The sequence below is a fragment of the Aedes albopictus genome, chromosome 2, assembly GCF_035046485.1.
Source record: "Aedes albopictus strain Foshan chromosome 2, AalbF5, whole genome shotgun sequence".
Lineage (NCBI taxonomy): Eukaryota > Metazoa > Arthropoda > Insecta > Diptera > Culicidae > Aedes > Aedes albopictus.
In genome coordinates this window covers 246,565,024-246,578,039 of record NC_085137.1, presented here as the reverse complement: position 1 = coordinate 246,578,039, position 13,016 = coordinate 246,565,024, and the positions used below count along the sequence as shown (strand labels likewise).

The 13,016-nt window shown below is 41.8% G+C and overlaps 1 protein-coding gene across 1 annotated transcript in view; it reads left to right on the top strand.

Annotated features, from left to right (window-relative positions):
• The first annotated feature begins 8,256 nt into the window (after positions 1–8,256).
• Positions 8,257–13,016, top strand: part of LOC115258588 (uncharacterized) — a 62,800-nt gene continuing 58,040 nt past the window's right edge. The window contains exon 1 of the mRNA XM_062848049.1: positions 8,257–8,594. The gene's annotated coding sequence lies outside the window, so the exon portion shown is untranslated. The remainder of the gene's footprint in view (positions 8,595–13,016) is intronic.

Here is a 13,016-nt window from a genome sequence, read left to right as displayed (position 1 = left end):
AGTGTATCATTGTTGTTGTTCGGTCAGGCTAAGGCCGGGGTGGCCTCTGCTGTACATAGTAGCCGCCTCCATTCCACTCGGTCCATGGCTGTTTGTCTCCAGTTCCGCACTCTGCGTAGGGTCCGCAGATCGTCCTCCACTTGGTCGACCCACCTAGCTCGCTGCGCTCCACGTCTTCTTGTACCGGTCGGATGACTCTCGAGAACCATTTTAGTCGGGTTGCTATCCGACATCCTGATGACGTGACCCGCCCACCGTAGCCTCCCGATTTTCGCGGTATGGACGATGGTTGGTTCTCTTAGCAGCTGATGCAGCTCGTGGTTCATTCGCCTTCTCCAAGTACCGTCTTCCATCTGCACTCCGCCGTAGATGGTACGCAACACCTTCCGTTCGAAAACTCCAAGGGCGCGTTGGTCCTCTGCACGTAGGGTCCATGTTTCGTGCCCATAGAGGACGACCGGTCTAACCAGCGTTTTGTAGATGGTTAACTTCGTGTTACGGCGAACTTTGTTCGATCGTAGAGTTCTGCGGAGTCCAAAGTAAGCACGATTTCCTGCCACAATGCGCCTCTGAATTTCTCTGCTGGTGTCGTTGTCGTCGGTCACCAGTGAGCCCAAGTACACGAATTCTTCAACCGCCTCGATTTCATCACCGTCGATATGAATTCGGGGTGGCGGGCGCGATGATTCCTCCCTGGAGCCCTTTGCCATCATGTACTTTGTCTTCGACACATTAATGACTAATCCGATTCGCTTGGCTTCACTCTTCAGTCGGATGTACGTTTCCGCCATCGTCTCAAATTTACGAGCAATAATATCAATATCATCGGCGAAACCAAGCAGCTGAACGGACTTCGTGAAAATCGTCCCACTCGTGTTTATCCCCGCTCTTCTTATTACACCCTCCAAAGCAATGTTGAACAGCAAGCCCGAAAGACCATCACCTTGCCGTAACCCTCTGCGAGATTCGAAGGGACTCGAGAGTGTCCCTGATACTCGAACTACGCACATCACTCGATCCATCGTCGCCTTGATCAATCGTATCAGTTTATCCGGGAATCCGTATTCGTGCATAATCTGCCATAGCTGTTCTCGATCGATTGTATCATACGCCGATTTGAAATCGATGAACAAGTGATGTGTGGGCACGTTGTATTCGCGGCATTTCTGCAACACCTGGCGGATGGCGAACATCTGGTCCGTTGTAGCGCGTTCACCCATGAATCCAGCCTGATATTGCCCCACGAACTCTCTTGCAATCGGTGATAGACGGCGGCATAAAATTTGAGAGAGTATCTTGTAGGCAGCGCTCAGTAGTGTGATCGCGCGGTAGTTCCCGCAATCCAACTTGTCGCCCTTTTTGTAGATGGGACACACGATACCTTCCATCCATTCCTCCGGTAATACTTCCTCCTCCCAAATCTTGGTAATGACCCAGTGTAGTGCTCTCACCAGTGCTTCTCCACCGTATTTTAGAAGCTCGCTTGGTAGTTGATCTGCTCCAGCGGCCTTGTTGTTTTTCAACCGGCCAACCTCCTCCTCAATCTCTTGAAGGTCAGGGGCCGGAAGTCTTTCGTCCTGTGCACATACTCCTAGATCTGTTACCACGCCACCTTCGGTACTTGCAACGTCGCCATTGAGGTGCTCATCGTAATGCTGCCGCCACCTCTCGACCACCTCACGCTCGCTCGTGAGAATATTCCCGTGATTATCTCGGCACATGTCGGCTTGTGGCACAAAGCCTCTGCGCGAGCGGTTCAGCTTCTCGTAGAACTTTCGTGTGTCCTTAGCGCGGTACAGCTCTTCCATCGCTTCGCGATCTCGTTCTTCCTGCTGGCGCTTCTTCATCCGGAAGACTGAATTCTGCCTGTTCCGCGCCTGTTTGTAACGTGCCTCATTCGCTCTCGTACGGTGTTGCAGCATTCTCGCCCATGCTGCATTCTTCTCGTTTTTCAACTGTTCACATTCGCCGTCGTACCAGTCGTATCTGTGATTCGGAGTCGCGAAGCCTAGTGCTGTAGCCGAGGTACTACCTATGGCGGATCGGATGTCCCTCCAGCCATCTTCAAGTGTAGCTGCGCCAAGCTGCTCTTCCGTTGGTAGGGCCACTGCTAACTGCTGCGCGTAGTCTTGAGCCACTTCTACGTTACGAAGTTGCTCGATGTTGAGCCGCGGCGTTCGACTTCGACGCGTGGTGATAACTGTCGAAAGTTTTGAGCGCATGCATACAGCGACTAAGTAGTGATCCGAATCTATATTCGCACTGCGGTATGTGCGGACGTTGGTTATATCTGAGAAGAATTTACCGTCGATTAGAACGTGGTCGATTTGGTTTTCTGTCTGTTGGTCGGGTGATCTCCAGGTGGCTTTGTGGATATCTTTGCGGGGGAAGAAGGTGCTTCGGACTACCATACCACGGGAGGCTGCAAAGTTTACGCATCGCTGGCCGTTATCATTCGATACGGCGTGCAGGCTGTTTCGCCCGATTACCGGTCTGTACATTTCCTCCCTTCCTACCTGCGCGTTCATGTCGCCGACAACGATTTTCACATCACGCGGCGAGCAACCATCGTATGTTTGCTCTAACTGCGCGTAGAACGCTTCTTTCTCGTCATCGGGTCTCCCTTCGTGTGGGCAGTGGACGTTAATGATGCTGTAGTTGAAGAAACGGCCCTTAACTCTCAACATGCACATCCTTGCGTTGATCGGCTGCCACCCGATCACACGATGTCGCATCTTGCCCAACACTATAAATCCTGTTCCCAGTTCATTGGTGGTGCCACAGCTTTGGTAGAAGGTAGCCGCTCGATGCCCGCTTTCCACACTTTCTGTCCAGTCCAACAAAGTTCCTGCAACGCCACGATGTCGAAGTTGCGGGGATGTAGTTCGTCGTAGATTATCCTGTCACATCCTGCGAAACCTAGTGACTTGCAATTCCATGTTCCAAGTTTCCAATCGTAGTCCTTATTTCGTCGCGTGGGTCTTTGCCGATTGTATCGAGTCGTATTTTCTCCTATGTTATTCGCAATGGGGTTTTTACGGGTGGCTTATTGGGCCTACGCCAACACTCCTGTCTCGCCGGAGGGCCATCGTGCCAGTTCTGTTTAACGTCCCAACCAACACTGGGACGACCACGCTGATGGGGCTACCACCTTGGATCTAGCTGGACGTGGTGCAGCGTTTCTTACTCAGCCGCTGGATGCCAGAACAGACGCTGTTTGAGCCGCACCTCCTTGGTGAACAGACACTCGGATCGTACCTCCTCAATCTAGCTGAAGTCAGAAGGACAACAGTGCCCAGGCTGCACTACCAGCTAAGCACACAACTCTTAGCTGGCGGTCTTTGTCATCGCTTGACCCGTGGAAGCATGAGGTAGGAACTTGTGAGGACCAGAGCTATATTGGACGCTCTCCTTATCGACTCACCGTTTTGCAGCCCAGTGTGTATCATTGTACTTGCCTCATAATATACAAATTCATGCAATGGCAGGCAAAGAAGGCCCTTCAATTTATAACTGTGGAAATGCTCAAAGAACACTAAGTTGAAGCGAGGCTGGCCAAGTCCCAGTGGGGACGTAGAGCCATAAAGAAGAAGAAGAAGCATTGACAATCTTGTTGACAATGACTACAATATCAGAAGCGTTGACTGTCTAAATTGGAAATCATGATATTGTATCTTTTTACTGCGTTAGCTGCTGATGGAAAAATTGTTGACTTTTTGATCTCGTTTTTTGATAAAGAACACAAGCAAGTTCATCCACTTCATAAGTCCAATAATAAAAATAATTCAATGGTTTCCAAAAGTTTATTCCTAAGTTCTTGTGTATATTCTTGTGTATCACTTGCAATGGAAAAATAGATCAAAACAAAACATTTGGCTTCAGAATTAACATTACATAAGTACGAAAAATTCTTATCCACTTATCCGCGAGCGATAATGGCGGCGGCGGGCATAACCAATCGGTTCGGATTTTGACGTTTCTTGGGGGAAAGTCAAAACAGATTCATTCTTCTCACCCCTTCGCCCACCGTTCGGTGGCGCCAACCTATTGTCATCCCCAAGAAACGTCCAAAAGCGAATCGGTTAGCAGTACCCGTCGCCGCCATTACCGCTTGCGGATAAGTGGATACTTCAACTTCAAAGTGTCTTACAAATCGCTCTCAGCTACTCCTCGCGCAGATATTCGGTTAAAACGCTCTTCTGCAGAATTGATTAAAAAAATTGCAGCTGCTAAGAGCTGCCAAAACATTAGTGCCATTATGATATGTGTTATAGCAAAATTGTATGAAAAACAGCAATTATGTTCGGATTTCATTCAAAGAAATCGACAAATAATGAAAATGCCATTAATATGAAATTGAGAGCGAGATTGAGAGCTCAATATTGCTTCAGTATTTATTTATTTATTTATTTATTTATTTATTATTAATACATCAACAGACTTATTGTCCTAATGATGGTTAGTACTTAAAAATAACAACAAAGCTCGGTCAAGTAACAGTAAAAAATAATACATACAACAGAACAAAACAACTACAATACAATTCATTATACTATTCTGGAGGTGAGTTCTTCAATAAAATTACTGCGGATGGTTTGCCTGGGAAGATGGAAGTCAAAACCTGATGCTACTCTGTTAAAACAACGTTGCAGGCCGATCATTGCACTGTTTTGTCCAAAAAGAGTTCGTCGGAGCGGCAATCGTAACATGGCATTAGCCCGTAGTCTTCTGCTGCGAGCACTAATGTCGATCAGTGCAAGAATAGCAGGACAATCTATTCTCCCTTGCAGCAAATCCGCGATTATCATCGCTCTATTAACATCTCTGCGTGTTTGTAGCGTTTCGAGGTGTATCAATCGACATCTACTAAGATAGCTCGGCAATCGGTGAGGGTCACGCCAGGGAAGCCTGCGAAGTGCAAAACGGATGAAGCGACGCTGAACCGATTCAATCCTTTCTATGCCGTTCTGATAGTATGGAAGCCAGACAGCGGAACAATATTCTAGAGTCGAACGAACAAGCGAGCAATAGAGTGACTTAAGGCAGTAGACGTCGGTAAATTCCTTGGCAATACGGAAGATGAATCCTAGAGTCCTAGAAGCCTTCGCAATAACATACGACAAATGGTGTTTGAAAGTCAGCTGAACGTCCAGAATTACACCTAAGTCTTTCACATGATCAGCTCGTTGAAGTTCTGTTCCGTGTAACTGATAGTTAAACAGGATTGGCTGTTTTCTCCGAGAGAACGAAATTACGGTGCATTTTTCGGGGTTAACTACCATACGATTCAAACTGCACCAGTTCGCGAAGGCATTCAAATCAGCTTGAAGCATCGTAGCATCACAGATAGAACGGATGCGCAGGAACATTTTCAAATCGTCTGCGAAGCTTAATCGTGGGCCTTTGATAACGTAGTTGACATCGTTGAAATACAGCAGGAAAATTAGGGGACCCAGATGACTCCCTTGAGGTATTCCAGAAGTAGCCTTGAAAGTTTCCGAGAAATGCCCATCAACTCCAACCGTCAGAAAGCGTTCTGTGAGGTAGGAGTAGAGCCAGCGTAGTGTCTGGCCGCCGATCCCAAGTCTCTCAAGTTTAGCGATCGTCACAGCATGATTAATCTTGTCAAATGCAGCGCTCAAATCCGTGTAGACCACATCAGTTTGGGCTTGTTCAGCCATGCTGTCCGTAATGTGAGACGTAAGGTTCAAGAGATTGGTGGTAGTGGATCTACCCGAGATGTAACCATGTTGATTTTCACTGATGTACGGCTTGCAATGAGACATCAGTGGTTCCATAACAATAAGCTCGAATAGTTTCGAGATGGCACAGAGAGATGATATTCCTCGGTAATTACTGACATCCTTTCGATCGCCTTTTTTGTGAACGGGAAACACGATAGCTTTCTTCCAGACTGACGGAAAAATTCCGCTAGTTAGGGACAAAGAAAACACCAACCGGATAGGGTCGACTAATTCGTCAATATGCGTTTTTAGGAAAGATGATGGAATACCGTCGGGCCCGGGATTGATCGATGATTTCAATTGCCTGGCTGCTCTCACAATCGTTGTATCATCAACACCAATCGTGGTTAGTACATCACCGTTCAGTGGAACATTACTAGCGGCAAGCATTATATGCTCTTCGGATAGAACCTCCTCACTGAACACGCTAGCAAATTTACTGGCGAAAAGACGACACACATCGTTCCTATCAGAGGCCACTCGACCTTCAAGCGTCATTGTGGAAGGCAACCCAGACTCCTTTCGTTGTTGATTCACATATCGCCAGAACGCTTTGGGTTTCGACTTCAGTTTTCGTTGGATGTGTAGCTGATATCTTCTGAAACAGCGCCTGCTAGTGTTCTTATATTCGTTGTTCACCCTCAAGTAATGGTCACGTAGAAGGAGCGTTCGGCGTTTGGAATACAGTCTAAGGGCTGCACGTTTTGTAGTCTTCATTCTGCGGAGCTCTTGAGTTTGCCAAGGTGGGCCACAGGAGGAATGATTTATTTTTGGTACATATCTTTCAATTGCATGTCCCATGATATGCGAAAGTGTTAGAGCAGCATTTTCCACATCGTTCAAATCCAGAACGTCAAGCCAGTCTATTGAACCAAGAAATTCAGCTATGCCTTGGTGGTTCGCCCGGTTGAAATCGTACGAGACCGGAGAAATGCTTTCCTGGATGTGTGCGTCATTATAGTTGAGAACGAGTGCAAGTGGAGGATGATGTGTAACAGTCTTAACCAAGGGGGACGGGGCAGCTGTTAACAACGGAGCCACATCTTTCGAACTGACGAAACAAAGAATAGAAAATCCCGAATAGAAAATTATGGTTCATGGTATCGTGCATATTATAGGATGTTCATTTGTGGAATAATAATGATAGATATAATAATATATTCATGATTGAATGATTCAAGTCTTTGAAATTAGATCATTCAATACTTTTCAATGATCGTACTATTAATGATAACGATTCCTTCTATGATTCATGAATAATTTTTAATAATTAGTTTTTCATGAATTTGCTGACCGCAATCAATAGTTAAAGCTTTTTCACTGCACTCAGACCGTGCAGTCATAATCGAAATGCAAATATGATGAATTATAATAAACATACCTTGTAATCCTAGTCAAATCCGTGATCTAACTCGTCAGCAAGCCCGTCAGTGCTTGAAAAAAATATTCCTGGTGACCAATTCCCAATTACCAACACTATCACGCTCTTGATCACGCTACCATGGTTTTGTGAAGAACATGGGAAACTTTACATGCCGCAGGTGGTAGATATATTCCCGTGCACATCCTCCGTCCATCCGTCGTCACTGCACTGTAAGTATCGGCTCCGACATCGGTTTTCACTGGGGTTCACTGGGATAGATCAAAGAATATTCCTGCCTAACATTTTTTGCCCTTCGCGCCTTTACAACATTATTGCATTTCGGTCAACCGCGAGCACAGATTCTGTTTGGTGTCGTGCGTAAACACAACAAGAGAAATTATCAAGACAGATTGATCAGGTTCGATTCCTGATCCTTCAAATAAAAAAACACCGTCGAAGTAAACAATGATTCACATAATCGCCGCCAAACTTGACAGTGTCCGACAAGTGCCCGCAGGGTGTGCTTTTTTCCTGTCGGTAAAGTAGATTTGGTGAAATATTTCCGTTTTGTTTTTATTATTCGTCGTATCATAAAGTAGATGATAGAGTGATTATAACATGTATGATTCTGCAAAATTTTTGTTCGAGAAATTTGGCATTTTTGAATGGTAACGATACTTAACAACCCATTCGGCCTATCATCAAAACTCCCGGAATGATAAATGCTATCATCAAAACGATTAGTCTTATCATCGATTTATAATCCACTTTATGATAGCACGAATAATTACTAAAACATACGCTGTACAATTAATGTATCATACCGTTTTATTCGGGGGGTTTAGTCTAAAACCATATTTCAAGCCATTTTTTGCCACGAAAAGCAATAAAAACGAAAAAAATGGACGCCATGTTTCATCATTTTTTTTTCTCCCCTGTTGGGGAAATTAAGCCACTGCGTCATTGAGCTTTTGTGGCAATAAATAAAATGCTGGGATGCTAATTCCAGCTGTTTGTCATCCCCCTGATATTTTTTATTTTTGAGTGTGACCGACATACAAGCCGACATACCTTAATGAAATTCTAGTACTATTTTTTTTTTCGACCAACTGTTCCGAACCCGCATTTTGACAGCGGTAGCAGTTTTGACAGCCGTGTTCCAAAAATCCGAAGCCAAATCGACCCAGATTCAGAACGAGAAGCTCTCCATTTATCAACAAAGTGCAAAATATTTTAAAATTTATCTGATTTTCGGTGTGTTTAGTGATAAACCTAAAAGTTTGATACTGTCCTAGATCATGTGAGTGATGGAGTGAAGGAATATGGTGTTGTTATAGTGGAAGAAGTGCTGAAAACGCTATTCTAGCCAATTTCCGGCTGTGCATGTTAGTGAGGAGCTGGGCAAATACTGTGCGTCTTGTAGTATTTGATTAGGTCCAATTTATTCCGCAGTTTCGGAATAATGGAATAGTTGAATTTCTAAAAGCGTAAGTATTTTTTTACCCATTCATGTTTAGCACTATTTTCATTTGGTCAAACGAAGAAAAAAATCACATGTGTTTAGTGATAAACCAGCAAAAAGCAAGAAAAATCGCGTCCGAACTGATACTAAGAAGAGCACTGAAGTATGTGACACTGAAGTCTGCGACTGTAGATAACAACTGGACAGATATTTCTTATACATAATGTTTGATATCATTCAAGTAGCACTTCGCATTTATCAGCCTGTGCTTCTTGATGTTAGTCATTCTCTTTGAGTGTTTGAGGCATTTAATTGTATCTAATCCAGTTGCCGTCGTATGCTTTGGTGCCTCTTGTGTTTCATGCAATTTGCAAGCTTATAGATAGCATCCCCTTGATTTCGGAATTTCCTCCCTGTTCTGGAAAAAAGCAGCAGTGTATAATTGCAATTGGTACTTTGGACCTCTTTGGACAATAAATCATATACATTACAGCTACTTGCGATTAAACGCGTATCAACACAGAGACATACGAATATATTCTTAAAGTTTAGAATAGCATATAGGGTGCGAGCACCGGTAAATGCAATTCGATTAGGATATCATAATTTTTTAACGATCATAGCAAATTTTAACTACTAAGGGGTCCACTATTGGTTAAAATACCCTATGGGAAAATTTTCACCGATAGAATATTTTGAAACCTTCTGCAAATGCAAATATTGCTTGGATAATGATGTTATGTAGAATGAAACCCGATGTAGGTACATTCAATATTTATAATCTCTTAATTCAGACATAGCGTGCGTGGGTGATGTAGGATCCCGTCGGCTGTAGTGATCTCCAGGTATAACAATAAGGGAGGCTGAAGTAGGTGCTACGTATGGTCATGCTTTCAGAGGCGGCGAAATCAATCATTCGTAGGCCGTTCTTGTTCGTTAGCTTTTGGCCGCTGAACTTTCCAATTGCCAGTCTAAATACCACCTCATGACTAGACATGTGCGCTGCCACCGCCGTCAGTCAGTGGGGCAAGGGCGCTCGAAACCTAAAAAATGAAAATGTTTTTCACGTAGATGAATTTTTTTCCAGATCCTAAATATTTCAACTGTCGAATTCCAAAATTTCATTGAAATTTGAATTTTTGACAGCCTTCTGAACATACCGTGGTTTATGGCCTTCATACAAAAACTGTAATGTTTAGTCATAGCTTTGCCAGTGTGCCGCGCTTTAATAAACGCTTGAACTGTGGTAGTTGCTTTGAAGATTTTGCTCCTAGACATGTGCAGATCATTTGTATGGAATTTAAGATGTTACAAAGCTTCCTAAAGAAGAGTTATTCTTCGATATTCTTGAAAATTACCCGTTTTTGAGTCAAAATTGATCTAAAACTGTAGTAAGATGCGAGTGCCAGCGATGCGGTTGTGTGATTTTGTAAGCCTAGGACCAGTGCTTTTGATTGGTGTATGATTTACTTTGCGAAAACTTGCGAGAGATTTCGTGATTTTCATACGTTTTTGGGGGTTTCGAGTAAGAGGTTTTAGCTGGCTTTTGTTTGTGCACTGTGCGTTGTTCATATTTTTCCACGCTGCTGAACAAAATTTCTAACGCCGTTAAGAAATCGACAATGATTTTTTTCGAATGCATTTTCACGGTGCTCTCCAGACCGTTATTATAAAATAAAAATCTTCATCCAATCGATACCCACCACTTGTTTCTATGACTATCCTGCATGTCTGAACAAAATTTGAAAAAATATCGTTGGGCCCATTTTCTAGTTACGCCTTGTTAAAGGGTGTAAAGCCCTATATTCAAAAAAAATCGATATGTTCATGTACTCAACCATTTTTTACCCTTCTTACACCCATAAGAAGGGTATAAATATCGCTCGAAAAACCGACTTTCGATCCGAGGCCCGGAGGGCCGAGTCTCATATACCAATGAACTCAGCTCGACGAACTGAGCAAATGTCTGTATGTGTGTGTGTGTATGTGCGTTACAAAAAAAAGTCACGCACGTTTCTCAGCCGTCTGTCAACCGATTTGAGTTCTCTTGGAAGCAAATGAAAGCTACTACATCCTAGTAGAACGCTATTGAATTTTTTTTCGATTGGACGTTTGGTTACCGAGATATCTCTCGAAGAGTACTTATGGGTCATACTTCTAAAATTTTCAAGATTTTTGACCAAGTGTATCATAATAAATATTTCGACCGTTTGTCAATCGATTTGGGTTCTTTTGACACCAAATGAAAGCTACAGCATCCTAGTAGATCGCCCAGAAATTTTATTTCGATTGGACATTTGGTTACAGAGATATATTTCGAAGAGTACTTGGGATTTATACAACTAAACCTTTTGAGATTTTTGACCAAAAGTATCATAATAAATATCTTAGCCGTCTGTCAACCAATTTCGGTTATCCTGGCACCAAATGAAAGCTACAACATTCTAGTAGAACCCTATACAATTTCATTAGGATTGGACATTTGGTTACCGAGATATCTTTCAAAGAGTACTTGGGAGTAATACAGGTTAACTTTTTGAGAGATTTTTGACCAAGGGTACCATAATAAATATCTCAGCCGTCTGTCAACCGATTTGGGTTCTCTAAGCACCAAATGAAAGCTACAATATCCTTGTAAAAGGCCCTGAAATTTTATTTCGATTCGACATTTGATTACTGAGATATCTTACGAAGAGTATTTCAATAAATTCTTTTTTTTATTATATTCACTTGTTATCGTGCATTTGTTTTTGACCAGTCTATGGGAAATTATTTTTCAATAAATGATGCTGACCTCATACAAAGTATATACTAGCAGGTTATTGTTTTCAACAAAATTATAAATAACAAATTACAAATACACAGGAATTTTATGGAAACTAACAATATGTTAAATGAAAGCTATGAAGAACCAGACAGCCAAAATAACTAGCTAATACCAAAACTAATTAACTTAGTAAATATATCATTTTTGTCGTTTTTACACCATAACCATGAATACCAAGTACTTCGGCGCTAATTTAATTGACTGATTTAGACAAAGTGTATCTCGCTGATTTTCTTACCCATTTGTTAATCGATTCAAGATCTTTTAGCAGTTAATAAAAGATACAAAATTCCAGAATATGTAAGCTATTTTTTATACATTCCATACAAGACTCTAGGAAGTGTCTGGCATTTCTGGTAGTTTAGTCCATGGTCCATGATGCTATTTTGGAAACCAATCCACTAGATGCCAAATCCACAATATTTTCTAGAACTTTTGGTCAATTCCACAAAACAAATATGTTAAATACAAATAATACAACAATAATTAAATTATTGTTGTATTATTTGTATTTAACAAATTTTTTAATAAGTGTAAGAAGGGTTCTGTGCACCATAGGTGGATTAAATCGGGTTTTTTCCAACAATTTGATGAATTTTCGTATTGAGCTTTATTGAACATTATGTTGGCTGATTTGTTGATGAAAATGTGAACATTTGAGTGTTGTATTATGAAAAAGTGCGTTCTTATACATATGTAAATATTAGAATAAATTCTGAATATCTATGTTAGTTTCAACTAAGATTGAAACGCGTGAAAGAAATCACAAGAAAAGGATAATATAAAGATACGTATGTACACTACCCGCCATAAATATGGCATCGCATCGTCTAATATGCAACACCCTAATTGAATATTGCAGCACCCCCAGAAAGTTTCCCGGATGGTAAATATTATTAACAAATGACTGGTTTTATTGTTCACAATGAAACACATAGTAGATATATTGTTACTTTTTACAACAGAAATCAAGCCCATAAAGTTCGTACAATAAGTGAACATTAGCTTCATTAGTGACTAATTGATTCGATTGTTTTTCAATAGTTCTATAATAATTGAAAGTTACTATCAGTAAAAATTAATTTAAATTGTTTTTAAATAGTTGCAAAAGTGCCTGCAAAGTTCAAAAAGCAAAAGAGTTTATTTCTCAATTACACTTAAAAACAATTCGTAACAAATAAATTACAATAGATATTATTGTTGCATGGATCATGTTTGTAAAATCAAATACAAAATCACTTGACATATTTTTTATAGTTTTCGTTTTAAATTTGAGTACAGTAGATGTTTCGGTTATCGAATGTTATTCGCTAAAACTTCAACGACTGACAGACGTCAAAGCCGTGTTAGCAGAGGAAGCTCTCAATGAATAACTGAGGAAGTACTTATAGAAAACTAGCTGAAAAGCAGGTTTAGCCAAGTGAGGATTAGACCGGCCCACATTTGTATGATCGATCAAAACGATCAACGATCAATTCTGACTATACATGTCAATGGTTGCTCCTCCGTGATTGATCTGAACTGGTACCAATTGCACTGAGATCCAACTGAATAAGAGGCTGGGACATTCCACTTATTCTCAAAGTGCAATTTTAGCAGCTCATGCATATTTGATCAATA